Raw genomic sequence first — 14,449 nt, forward strand, 5'->3', positions numbered from 1 at the left:
GTTAATTCTGTTTTGTGTGAAAGAGATAAAATATGTACTTTGAGGAAAAGGCAAGATGACCCAGGCCTTGGAGATGTCTAAAGGATGATTAACTGAGGCACTGCTAATCAGGAAGACCATTACATTGACATTCTTGAGGGAAACATCCTGAATTATGCCCTTGAATTCATCACCAATCAACCTAACTAGTTGGCTGAAAAACAAAGATTAAGAGTATTCTAATGTGAACTATCTGTGAACCATCCTCATTATAATAGTAAAAATCACACCCCTAGGCTGGGAGACCCCAGCCCAACAAGGGACCCTTCCTCTCTGAGGTTGCACAGAATGATTGTGTCATGGCAGCAGTATGCTAATTACATAACCAAGCAGAGGCTAGGGGATTGTACAAACATGTAAACGTATTGATAAGGGATTGTATAAAGAATGGCCTGGAAAATCCTTAGGTTTGATAGCTTTGTGGGAAACCACCTGGTACCCAGACTTGCTCAATTCTGAAATAAACAATATTTCAACCTAGGGTGTGGATTGGTTCACTGCACAATGGGTAACTGTGAGAAACACTCCGTAGCCAATAACTTAGGCTCAGGTGAGGATCTCAGTGAAGTAGTAATTTATTCGCGATTGCAATGGCGGGCGCCCCACAAGCAGGAGAGCGCACCTACTAGTTCCAAAAACACAGTTTATATACTTTTTGATGACAGGACCCTCCCCTGTTTCCCCACTGGAGTGGGTAATCCAGGTTCACAATCTATCTGATGCTTCACAGACAATGCCTGGCCTTCAGTTGCCGGCCTGTTTTTGAGATGGTAATGTTTTCTCCCCTTATCTGGCTTGACTTAACATAGTGATTTTCACCTGATTGCTCTAAGGAGTCTGGTTGTCTGCATTTTAGGAGGTCACCTGCTGAGCTTTCTTATCACTGTAAGCATATCTCAATACCACATTCCTTCCTTCTATACAATGTAACACTGCAAAAACAACATTTCTATTCCCACAATTCCCCCCTTTTCTCTTTTTATAATTTGTTGATTTTTGCAAAATTTTTCTCTAAGATGTAACTTGGTAGATGTCTTCCTCTTCTTCACTTTCTTTGCTTTCCATTTCCTCTAATATCATCATCTTATGCAACAACCAATGGCTGTCAAAACTCCTGCTACTACAATCAAGGATGTAAATATGGACACTACTGTTAGTGTTGGGGAGAATCGAATGGATGTTCTATTAATGTTTCTCAGGTGATGGATCATACGGTATAATTAAATATTATTAAATGTACTTACATTATCAAGTAATCTATGTATACTGGAAACCTAGGGAGTACACTGAACATTTAAAGGAATCGTTGAAGGGGAACCCTGGGAGGGAATAGGTACAACCTGACCTTGGATAAGGGCCTGGAGATGATGAAGTGAGTTGAAGCAGAACCGAGGAGCGGAGGGAGCATGCGTCGAGTGAGAAAGGTGAAAGAGTTCAGCGGAGAGGAAGACTCCTTACTTCATCTGGACGACCACCTGGACGACCACCAGAGTGCGCCACGCATGTGCAAAGGGGAGGGGAGCTAATTAGAATGAAAAGCGAGGCTGATGTTGCAACCTGTAATGAATATGTATACCTGACGCAATATTGTATGTATAAATAACGGCTGGGAAGTAACGGGACTTGAAGCCAGATTTGGGCACCTGCCCCGGCTTCCAGCGCTGAATAAAGCACCTTCATATAATCACTTGGTGGTTATGTGGTTGCTACGCTAACATTTTGGCGACCCAGATGGGACAGCGTGGGCACTGCTGAGGCGGATCGTGTCTCGGTTTCGCTCCAGCCGGCACCGAGGGATTCTCGGGGAGCAGTCGACCACGACCGACCTCCGCTGCTCACGACGTACCACTGGAGTGGTAAGCAAAGGTGCTTTCAACTTTGGGTATTCGGTACCGATTTGGTTGGGAAAGCCTGCCGGTCAGACGCGGCGAAAGCCACGCTCGGTTGGGCAGGGAGCTCCCGGGGTAAGCCTAGGCGCCGTCCGTTAGACAGAGCGAAAGCTCTGCAGGTTCGGCATTGGTAATTGTATTGGTTTGTGCTGAAGGGTCAGCACCTGGTATTATTGGTATGTAAAAAGCGTGCTGCTGCTGCTCCGGCAGCTTTTGGGAAAGCACGCTGCTGCTCCGGCAGCTTCCGGAAAGTGTGCTGTTGCTGCTCCGGCAGCTTTTGGGAGAGTGTGTTGCTGCTCCGGCAGCTTTCGGGAGAGTGTGTTGCTGCTCCGGCAGCTTTCGAGAGAGTGTGTTGCTGCTCCGGCAGCTTTCGAGAGAGTGTGTTGCTGTTCCGGCAGCTTTTGGGAAAGCACGCTGCTGCTCCGGCAGCTTCCGGAAAGTGTGCTGTTGCTGCTCCGGCAGCTTTCGAGAGAGTGTGTTGCTGCTCCGGCAGCTTTTGGGAGAGTGTGTTGCTGCTCCGGCAGCTTTTGGGAGAGTGTGTTGCTGCTCCGGCAGCTTTCGAGAGAGTGTGTTGCTGCTCCGACAGCTTTCGGGAGAGTGTGTTGCTGCTCCGGCAGCTTTCGGGAGAGTGTGTTGCTGCTCCGGCAGCTTTTGGGTCCGTATCATAAGCTCAAAATGAAAAAGATTAAAGAAATTCTGGGAAAAGATGTACCTATCCCGCGGACATCCCCGCTGGGGTGTTTGCTAGCACACTGGAAAGAGGGAGGTTTTGGTCAAGAAATGCGGAAAGGAAAGCTGATTGATTATTGTAATATTTGGTGGCCACAGTATAAACTAGAGGACCAAGAAACTTGGCCTGAGAATGGAACATTGCAATATAATACAATTTTACAATAATGCTATTTTGTAAGTGGGAAGGAAAATATGATGAACTGCCGTATGTGGAATTATTCTTTTATTTGCACCGAAAGCCTGAATGGCAGCATGCTTGTGGAATAATGGTGCTTGAAGTTTAAACTGAGGAACGTTGTTGTGCATGTACTAAGGAGGGACGCTGTATACAGCATCAGGCAATAGAGAATAATAAGTATTATGGGAAATAATATAATATAATAATATATATAATAATATAATAATGTATATAATAATATAATAATATAATATAATAATATAATAATGGAAATATTGATCTGGAAGTTGCGCCGTCGGCTCCACCGGAAGAGCCAGGACAGGGAGGGAAAAGAGAAAAGGAAGATAGCAGTAATGATGGAGAATCCCCGATTTTAGTCTCCCCGTGTCACATAGGACCCGGCAACAGCGAAGGGCAGGAGAAACTATAAATGAAGAGGGAGGGAAAATAATCGCTCCCCTCAGGCAAGGAGTGGGGACAGAAGGACCGGTATATGTCAAGGTGCCTTTTTCAGCTGGGGATTTAATGATATGGAAGCAAGCAGCCGGCACCTACAGGGAAAACCCAGATAAAGTAGCTAGGATAATGAAAATGATAATTAAAACCCAAAATCCCGATTGGGATGATCTCCAGGTGATCCTGGATACTTTGATGGATTCAACAGAAAAGGACATGGTATTACGGGCAGCCAGAGAGAGAGCCCGAGAAGATATACGTAATGGATTAGTGCTTGGAAATCTAGATCAAAACTTCCCCACCGAGGATCCCCAATGGGATTATAACACAGGGGATGGAATAAGGAGGCTGGAGAGATATCAAGATTGGGTACAAATCGGGGTACAGAATGCCATGCCCCGGACCATAAATTGGTCAAAATTGTATAATGTCAGGCAAGAAAAAGCGGAATCACCTTCCGCCTTTTTAGAGAGATTGAAAGAAACTAAAGAGCCCTTGGTAAAAAATTCAAATAGGAAATAAGGAAGTAAAATTTTTAATTGATACAGGGGCCACATATTCAGTACTCAATAGATTAAGTGGTAAGATAGGGGAAAGGAAAACTACTATTGTAGGTGCCACCGGGAAGGAGGAAATACGGCCGTTCTTACAACCCCTTGATTTACAGTTTGGAGGTAAAGAAATTACGCATGAATTTTTATATGTACCAGAATGCCCTATTCCTCTTTTGGGACGGGATTTGCTAACTAAACTATAATGTTTGAAGATGGAGAATTGATTATGAGAATCCCGGAATCAAAAGTGGGACAAATATTAATGATTAAAGAGAAGGCTGTTCCTCATATACCAAAAGAGGTAGAAAATGCAGTAATGCCTGCTGTTTGGGAAACGGACGTGCCTGGAAAATCAAAAGTAGCCCAGCCAGTAAAAATTGAACTTAAGGAAGGGGCCCGACCGGTACGGATTAAACAGTACCCATTGAAGCTAGAAGCTAGGCTAGGAATAGTAAAGATTATAGATAAATTTCTTAGCTACCACATTCCGGAGGAATGCAAATCTGAATATAATACCCCAATTTTCCCAGTAAAGAAACCTAATGGGGAATACAGGCTAGTGCAGGACCTTAGGGCAATAAACGAAATAACAAAAGATATTCACCCAGTGGTGGCTAATCCTTATACATTGTTAACATCTGTAAAAGAGAAATATAAGTGGTTTATGGTAATTCATTTAAAAGATGCCTTCTTCTGCATACCCATTGACAAGGATAGTAGAAAACTCTTTGCTTTTTGATGGAAAATCCACGGAACGGACGAAAGATGCAACTGACCTGGACAAGATTGCCTCAAGGATTCAAGAATAGCCCGACCCTCTTCGGCGGTCAACTAGCTAAAGAAATAGAAGATTGGATTAACCAAGAACAGATTCAGGTACCAAAGGATCGATACTTGCTGCTACAATATGCGGACGATATATTAATAGCTACCGAAGGAGAGTCAGAATGTATTCAGGTAACTATTGATATTTTGAATCAATTGGGACTAAATGGGTACAAGGTTTCTAAACAAAAGGCACAAATCGCGTGCACAACAGTAATTTATTTGGGATGTGAAATTTCTCAAGGACAAAGAAAATTGGGAGTTAACCAAATACAAGCTATTTGTGAAATCCCCGAGCCGCGAAATCTGCACGAACTACGGGCTTTCCTAGGTATGGCCGGGTGGTGTAGACTGTGGGTAATGGACTATGGACTCATAGCAAAGCCCCTCTATGAAACCCAAAAGGCTGTACATTTACCTGGGGAAAGCCACAATAAGAGGCCTTTAAGAAATTAAAAGAAGCCCCGATAAAGGCGCCTGCCTTGGGCTTGCCGGACTTATCAAAGGACTTCCAGCTGTTTGTGCATGAGAGACAACGATTGGCATTAGGAGTACTGACCCAGCGACTTGGGAGCTGGAAAAGACCTGTGGGGTATTTTTCTAAACAATTGGATGCGGTAAGCGCCGGATGGCCCTCGTGTTTAAGGGCCGTGGCAGCCACAGTCCTTTTAATACAGGAAGCCAGGAAGCTCACATTAGGGAAACGAATTGAAGTGTTCGTGCCACATATGGTGACTACGGTATTGGAGCAAAAGGGGGGCCATTGGCTATCGCCCAGCCGAATGATGAAATATCAAGCTATACTAACTGAGCAAGATGATGTAATCTTAAGAACTACTAACTTATTGAACCCAGCAGTGTTTCTAGGAACAACTACGGAGGAAGGAGACCTCAGTCATGATTGCGTGGAGATCATCGAACATACCTATGCCAGCAGAACAGACTTAAAGGATCAGCCCCTGGGGAGACCGGATTGGGAACTTTTCACGGATGGAAGCAGCTTTGTGGAAAATGGGACTCGTTATGCAGGATACACGGTAATTACATCAAAGGTAGTGATTGAGGCAAATTCCCTACCTCCGGGGACTTCAGCCCAACGAGCAGAAATAGTCGCCCTGACGCGGGCCCTGGAACTAAGCGAGGGTAAGAATGTGAATATTTGGACAGATTCAAAATATGCATTCGGGGTAGTCCACGTACATGGGGCATTATGGAAAGAAAGGGGAATGCTATCCTCATAAGGGACTAATATAAAATATCAGGAAGAAATATTGAAATTAATAACAGCTGTACAGAAACCCCAACAGGTGGCCATAATGCATTGTAAAGCTCATCAAGGAGGGATGTCAGAGATTGCAGAAGGTAACAGATTGGCAGATTTGACGGCCCGGAAGGTCGCGCGTGAAGTACAGAAAGTAATGGCTCTAATTCCATCGAAGGTAGGCCTCTCTTGTTTCAAATTACCTAAAAACCCAAAGTATTCAGCAGAAGATGAGAGACTTGCAAATTTGATGAAGGCCCGGAAGAATCCTGACGGATGGTATGTGACTACGACAGGACAACTCATAGTGCCTCCTATAATAATGCGAGAAATCTTACAAATAAAACATAATGAATGTCACTGGGGTGCAGGAGCAATGGTGACCTATTTGAAACGAGGTGTCATCTCGGTACACATGTTAACAATGGCAAAGTCAGTAATGTCAAAATGTGAGCTTTGCTTAAAGAATAACCCGGTAGCAAGGAAACATGCTGAGATGGGGAGAATTAGAGCTGGGATAGAGCCTGGAGATTACTGGCAAATAGATTTCGTGGAACTGCCTAAAGCAAGAGGTTATAAATACCTATTGGTAGGGGTTGATACTTTTTCAGGATGGCCGGAGGCCCTTCCCTGTCGCACCAACCAAGCAAAGGAAACGGTAAAATGGTTACTACAGGAAATAATCCCTAGATTTGGTGTACCATTGGGTATTTCTTCAGACAGGGGACCACATTTCATTGCCAATGTGGTTAAGGAGGTTAGTAGGTTACTGGGAATCACCCAGAACACCCTATCCCACTTACTCCACCCCCATCCTATAGTACTAGCGTTAACAAGCAGGCATAGAGGAATCAATAAGATAGTAGACTAACGAAGATGCGTTAAGATTATACTTACTAATCTCTATATCAAGTTATACTCACTAACCTCTACTAACCTGATTCAACCTAATAGTAATGAAAATACTTGCTCTTGGTATGAGTGAAGTATTTTCAAAGGGGGGAAATGTTAGTGTTGGGGAGAATCGAATGGATGTTCTATTAATGTTTCTCAGGTGATGGATCATACGGTATAATTAAATATTATTAAATGTACTTACATTATCAAGTAATCTATGTATACTGGAAACCTAGGGAGTACACTGAACATTTAAAGGAATCGTTGAAGGGGAACCCTGGGAGGGAATAGGTACAACCTGACCTTGGATAAGGGCCTGGAGATGCTGAAATGAGTTGAAGCAGAACCAAGGAGCGGAGGGAGCATGCGTCGAGTGAGAAAGGTGAAAGAGTTCAGCGGAGAGGAAGACTCCTTACTTCATCTGGACGACCACCTGGACGACCACCAGAGTGCGCCACGCATGTGCAAAGGGGAGGGGAGCTAATTAGAATGAAAAGCGAGGCTGATGTTGCAACCTGTAATGAATATGTATACCTGACGCAATATTGTATGTATAAATAACGGCTGGGAAGTAACGGGACTTGAAGCCAGATTTGGGCACCTGCCCCGGCTTCCAGCGCTGAATAAAGCACCTTCATATAATCACTTGGTGGTTATGTGGTTGCTACGCTAACACTACCATCCCTTTCCATTTACCAAACCAAGATTCCAACCATCCTGTGATGGAAGTGTCTGCTCCTGAGTTTTCTGCCAATTCATTGGCAAGGGTGGTAAGCCCTTGCAATGCTCTAGTTACTGTGCCATCCGGGGCAGTATTGTTAGGGATAAAAGTACAACAACGGTTGCCCAGCATCACGCACACACCACCTTTCTCCGCAAGAATCATATCTAATGCTATTCTGTTTTCCCAAGCCATTTTGCTGGTGGCATCTAGTTGTTCAGCGATTCCTCTTATCACATCTCTTGTATAGTTTATGAATCTCTGCTGATTATAATAGATATAATTAATTCAATCCACATTTTTATTAATTGTTACCCACCAGAACAGTGACTCAAACCCTGTAGCAATTTGATTCCTGGCTTTATGTTCATCAGGAACTCCTCTAGGCACCCCAATAGAATCTATGTACGCTCTATCATCAAATGATACTCCTAAGCTTCTTTTACTTCTTCTGGGTATTTGTGATGTTTCTCTTTCAAATGCCAGGGTGAAGGGTATAGCTAATTGAACAAGTGCACAAGTGCCTCCCCAGTTAGATGGCAGGATGGACCGTAAGATCTTCCCTCCACAGTACCACCAGAGATCTGCCCTGGGGATCTCAAGTCTTGAATAGTTTCCCATCAAGTCCTCGGTAGCATTCAAGGTCCTCGTGCACAAGGCAAATTCTCCCAGATGCTGGGTAGCACTCACACCCTGCTGTGAGAGGCAAGCTGTATGGTTACCTATAGCTGTGGAGAATACAGGGGGAGCCCTGATATTGCTATCATGCAAGGAAGGGAACAGCAAAGAGAGAGACTTACAGGCCTCATTTCCCCAGGCAGTCTTTTCTTGGTACAATGCAATCATACATCGCATTCCCTGGGAATCCTCGGTCCACCCCAATGGGCAGGGCACTATCTGGGCAATCAGTCATCCTGAGGCACAAGCATAGCAATTGCTATGGTTGAGACTCTGGACAGTATATTTGACCCATTCTATCCAGGCATTCACATCCCCATACCCTGTTTCAATCTCAAATGTTTGAACTGCCACATTTCAAAGAGGGCCTCCTGTTTTCTCTCCTGTTTTCTCCTTGAGTTTCTCCCTTTCTCTGATGGCAATAGAGGATCGTTTCCATACAGCTATTCTCAAACTGGCTGTTGGGTCTCTACCAGTTATTTGTTCTCTCTGCTCAATTGTCGTTGGGCATTTAAATCTCCACAAGCTAACACCTCACAAGCATCAAACATGACAGATTGTGGTACGTAACCCTCTGTCACATTCACCCATATTTTTATGGGGTATCCCATCTTACTGTTATCTGGTCATGCCTTTTCCAAGTTGCCAATTGACCAAGGCTTTCTCTGAGGCCTACAATCACTAAAAACAAAATTAATAATTGATTTTTCCCTGTCATTATTTTTAAACCTTAGGTTTCCAAATAATTATCAATACAAAGAATAAGATATACACTACTACTATAACAAACCCCCCTTGGGAACACTTCAATTCACTATAGGTCTGTCCTTTCTCTCAATCACAAGTCACACTCATTAGTTACCTGTGAAAATAAAAGGTTAGTTTACAATTGCAAGCTCTTATCCCTCTCAGAGTCCACTATGAGATTTTTCTCTTCGATTTCAGCTTCCAACAAGTCTTCTGTAGGAACAGCTTCCCAGGTACTAGGGTCGATGGATGCCTTCACTCGAGTATAGTGAGTCCAACCTTTTTCCGCAGTTCCTATGGCTGTTTCAGTGGTTAGTAGTACTTGGAATAGTCCTTCCCATTCGGGCCGGAGTTGATCCTTTCCAGGTCTGAATCAGGACCCAATTTCCCACGGGTCCTGAGAAATGACAAAGAAGAGGACAACCCCAGAATACAGTTCTTAAGAAAACTCTCTTGTTTCGAATTGTGGTATCTCATCCCTTCTGCCCAGATAGGGTAATCCGAACAGCATCTCATATGGTGAAATTCCTATATCCTTTCTTGGTGCTGTTTGAACCTGTAGGAGTGCTAAAAGTAAACATTTTACCCAAGGAAGTTGGGTTTTTAACACTAATTTAGTTAATTGCTTCTTTAATGTCTGGTTCATTCGCTTTGCCTTCCCAGAAGAGGAGGGGTGCCAGGGGGTGTAAAAATTCCACTCAATCTCTAAGGCCTGCATTAACCCTTGCAGTACTTGTGAAGTGAAATGACCTCCTTGATCTGAATCAATGTTTTCAGCTATCCCATATCTAGGGACTATTTGCTCCAGTGATACCTTAGCCACCGTGTTTGCAGTGGCAGATACAGAGGGGAAAGCTTACACCCATCCAGTCACGTGGTCAATTAGGACAAACAAGTACTTAAATCTCCCTCCTTTACGTAACTCAGTAAAGTCTACCTGTATACTTTGGAAAGGTCAAATCCCTGGCTCCCGTCCCCCTCTAGGTTAGTTACAAATGACCTTTTTATTTACCTTTTGACATATGGCACATCCTCTGCATATTTGCTTCACTGAAGTGTATATTCCTACACAGACATACTTTCTTAGCACAACATCACACATTGCTTGCATCTCCCAATGACTCTCTTGATGTAAAACATCATATTTGCCTCATTGGTGCTTTATTCAGCATTTCTCTCCCATCAGGGAGTATCCATTTTCCCTCAGGCTTCGTGGCTCCTGATTCCTTAAAAAAAAAAAATCTTTCTCTTAAAACTTTTTAGTTCTTTCTTAGTTTTCAACAATTCCCTGAATCCTCTCTGGATTTATTCTCAGTTTTCCCTCAGACATTAGATGCCTTAAATACCTGACTTCTCTTTCTACATATTGTAATTTATTTTTCAATACTCCCAAGCCCTGCTTTCCCAGAAAGTTGAATAGCTTGTTAGTAGCTTCCTTCACAACTGTTTTCTCCTGTCCTGACAATAAACGATCATACACGTTTTGTAATAGAAATTCCTCCTTGGGAGGTTGGAATTGCTCCAAAATCTGTTCTAGAACTTTGCCCAAATTAATCGGTGGCCCTGTAAACCCCTGAGGTAAAACTGTCCATATGTATTGTTGCTTCTGCCCCCATTTCAGGGTCTTTCCAGTCAGAGGTGAATATATCTTTGCTCTCAGGGCCTGAGAACACTCCATTAATACCACTGTTATTCCAGTCTACCAATTTACTATTTGAATGCCCAATTTCATCATCAAATCCCTTCCCAACAAGTTAGTCCCTGCCTTGGGTACATACAATAATTGCCCAGAGATCATTTTATCCCCTAGTCTCAGCTTGGTATCCCCCAAAGGTGGCACTGTTATCCCAGCCCCTTCTACCCCCATCACTTTTTAGGGTTTCATTAGTTAATTTAATCCCTGATACTTTACAGGCCAGTAATGACCTAGCTGCCCCTGTGTATTGTGTTTGATGGCAAGGTTCGGGAGGGGGCTGCAGTGGCAGCCCCCACGAGGAGAATCCAGAAACCACCCCGTGGCAGATAAGGGACAATTTCATCCGGCCCCAGAGGGGCCCACCGCTGCCCAGAGCCAAGCCATGAGCAACACAGTCCGTGCCTCTGTGAGAGCACATCCAAGGAAAGTGAACAAACAAAAACCTGCTGCTCAACAGCAGCTGGGAGAGGGAGGAGTGAGAAACCTCCCCGCAGACACCAAAGTCAGCACAGAAGGAGGGGGTGGAGGCACTCCAGGCGCCGGAGCCGAAGACCCCTGTGGCCTGTGGAGACGCCCCTGGTGGAGCAGGCTGCCCCCCCCGCCCCCCCCCCCCCCCTTCTCGATACTTGGGAAACTGACCAAACACCACAGCAAATATACCAAAACTTCTAGACTGTTACTTAGATAGTGCCTACATCCTCTTTCCCTGCTCATTCAACTTTCCCAACTCATTCAAAAAACAGCTCTGTCAAACATTACATACCACACCTTTAACACCTTCAATAACCCTTTTTAACACTTCTTCTTATCTTTCTCCAGCCTGTACTTTCACCAAAGTCTCAGTCATTAGCCAACTTAATTCCATACCTTTCTCCCTCATCCCATTTTCCTTCTCTCCTCCTTCTTCCACTCCGGATATTCCTACCTGAAGTGGCCAGCCTGCCCACACTTAAAACATCCCATCAAAGCCTGTCCCTGCTAAGATTCAGGCCACAACACGGGTAGCTTTCCTTGCCTGCCATTCCTTCATCTCTCTTCCTCTCCTTTCCATCCTGGCCCTGACTCCCCCTGAAGATTTTCTTCCTCTTTCTCCAACCCTCTGCCTGACTACCTGCTACACTGTCAATACCATTAGTTTCACTCTCTGCTTTCCTTCTCATCTCCCCTCCTGACACACACGTTCAGGGCCTCCCACAGGAGGGCCCCCCAGTGACTGTTCACTACATCCCCCCCACCTTCTGGAGCATTTTCTGTGCATCTTGCCAGGCTTCAATCACAAAATGAACTTTCAAGAGCCCTTGGGATACCGGGTCCTCAGGATTCATCCCCAAGTACTTTCTCATTCTGACCCCAAGTCTCTCATATGATTTCTGTGTTGCACACTATTATTCTTCCAGCCAGGATCGGCAAGTGGGTATTTCTGCCCTGCCGGTATTACCCCTGGTCCTGGAGGATGAGTTCTTTCCCATTTTTGTATAGCAGCTCTCCTCCTGATCATTCCCATTTCTTTCCCTGTAAACAACATATTTATATACATAATTCCCCCTCCCCAAGAGTATAAGTTAAGTCCTAGGAAACTCCTAACCTCTCTGCTGGTAAGGAGGGGGGGAAGTTCACTTAAGAGGATACACAGTTAGTGTTAGTACTGTTAGTATCAGGGAAGGCAAAATTCTCAGTATCTCTTCTACCTTGTTCTAATTCTTGCCAGAGCCTAGAGTACGCTCTTCTGTAGGGACAGTGTTAATTGCAGTCCCTGTCTCCTTTCCTGGAGCGACTGCTGCTGCCACCGGTGCAATATTAGGATTATAGGGAGCATAACTTGGCTCCTCCTCCAAAAAAAAAGGAATCTTATTGTTTACACATAAATTTCAAGCCTGAATTTTCATCAGGCCCGTATTTTGGCCAAAATACTGCTGTTTCCTTAATTGGTTCTTTTGTCCAGACTAATACACAATATTTAACCATATTTTTTTTATTTTTTTTACCATCTCCTCCAATTTTGAGATTATTTTTCCAATTTCTTATAATTCTTCAGGAAGAACTTTCGGTAGGCACTCCCCCAGGGATATCTCCTTGTCCCCTGGAACTCATATTTCCCATTTTTCCTATTCTGGAAAATGGGGGTGTACTGCCAAGCACTTCACCGTGCAAGGGCTACCGCACACCTATGAGTTTACCAGATTCCCTGGTGTACTTCCGAGCACTACCCCGTGCAAGGATTACCGCACACCAAATTTCCCTGGTGTACTGCCAAGCACTTCCCCGTGCAAGGCTTACCGCACACCAAATTTCCCTGGTGTACTTCCGAGCACTACCCCGTGCAAGGATTACCGCACACCAAATTTCCCTGGTGTACTGCCAAGCACTTCCCCGTGCAAGGCTTACCATACACCAAATTTCCCTGGTGTACTTCCGAGCACTACCCCGTGCAAGGATTACCGTACACCAAATTTCCCGAGACTCTTCCTTTCTCTCCCTTATCTCACGCTTCGTCCGTCTCCGGCCGCGCCCCTCGCGGAGCTACGGAATCGCGGATCAGGACTCCACACTCGCTTCGTACAAAAGTACGTCTCAATCACACATCACACAGAGTCTCACCCGACCCCCAAGGCAATATTTAATATTTCTTACCTTGGTCTGTGCACAGAGTTACCGGATCAATTCTTAAAACCCGGAGTGCCTACCTTCTTCCTTTCCCCACTACTTCACGGATCCTGCCTCTTTAATCAGTCTCGGGCCCTCTGTCAGCTCACCTCAGAACCGCCACCGTCGATGCACAGGACCGCTGAAATCAGCGGGGCATGCCTTCCTGCTGCTGCGGCGGTGGGGCTCCCCCGTAGGTGACTGGATCCCGGACGAGCCCCCAGATTGTGAGAAACACTCTGTAGCCAATAACTTAGGCTCAGGCGAGGATCTCAGTGAAGTAGTAATTTATTCGCGATTGCAATGGCGGGCGCCCCACAAGCAGGAGAGCGCACCTACTAGTTCCAAAAACACAGTTTATATACTTTTTGATGACAGGACCCTCCCCTGTTTCCCCACTGGAGTGGATAATCCAGGTTCACAATCTATCTGATGCTTCACAGACAATGCCTGGCCTTCAGTTGCCGGCCTGTTTTTGAGATGGTAATGTTTTCTCCCCTTATCTGGCTTGACTTAACATAGTGATTTTCACCTGATTGCTCTAAGGAGTCTGGTTGTCTGCATTTTAGGAGGTCACCTGCTGAGCTTTCTTATCACTGTAAGCATATCTCAATACCACATTCCTTCCTTCTATACAATGTAACACTGCAAAAACAACATTTCTATTCCCACAGTAACAAATTAGAACTTTTTATCAGACAACAGTCCTGAGCTGAAGAAAACAAGGAAACCTTGAAGAAAACAAGACCAGTAGCCTTGAGCTAGCAAAATCAAAGGAGATAAGGGATGAAAACAAGAAAGCAAGGAGGAAAACAGCTGCAGGAACATTCCAGACTGACCCATAGTAACCTTTTGCTCATTAAAGGTCATTATCATATTAAAAACACACCCATCGAAATGGAAATGTATAGAAATGTGAGATTTGATCCCCCCCCCTTCCTCTTTAACATGCATGCTCAATAGCAAATAAGCTAGATGAGCTAAAACAACCAATCAGAAGTAGCTAGAGAGAGAGTTTCACAAGTTAGCTGTGTATAAATAATGGTGCTTCAAGTCAGAGGTGTGCTTGCCAAGCACTTGATTCTGCAGAATTAATTACACTCATGTAGATTCTGACTGTGTGCTTATTGGCC

General features: G+C 44.6%; 1 long non-coding RNA gene across 3 annotated transcripts; it reads right to left on the bottom strand.

Moving 5' to 3' along the window:
* Positions 1-7,509: 7,509 nt before the first annotated feature.
* Positions 7,510-13,741, bottom strand: LOC308184852. 3 transcript variants are annotated; one of them, XR_013942954.1, is made up of 3 exons: positions 13,305-13,439; positions 9,093-10,203; positions 7,510-8,248 (listed from the first exon to the last, which is right to left on the bottom strand). It is a non-coding gene; the product is annotated as an uncharacterized lncRNA (long non-coding RNA). The 3 variants fall into 3 exon arrangements; XR_013942955.1 differs by lacking the exon at positions 7,510-8,248 and having other exon boundaries at positions 8,907-9,544; positions 9,990-10,203; positions 13,305-13,741; XR_013942956.1 differs by lacking the exon at positions 7,510-8,248 and having other exon boundaries at positions 8,907-9,374; positions 9,990-10,203; positions 13,305-13,737.
* Between the last annotated feature and the right edge of the window lie 708 nt (positions 13,742-14,449).

Source organism: Anser brachyrhynchus, assembly GCF_964034855.1.
Source record: "Anser brachyrhynchus genome assembly, chromosome: W".
Lineage (NCBI taxonomy): Eukaryota > Metazoa > Chordata > Aves > Anseriformes > Anatidae > Anser > Anser brachyrhynchus.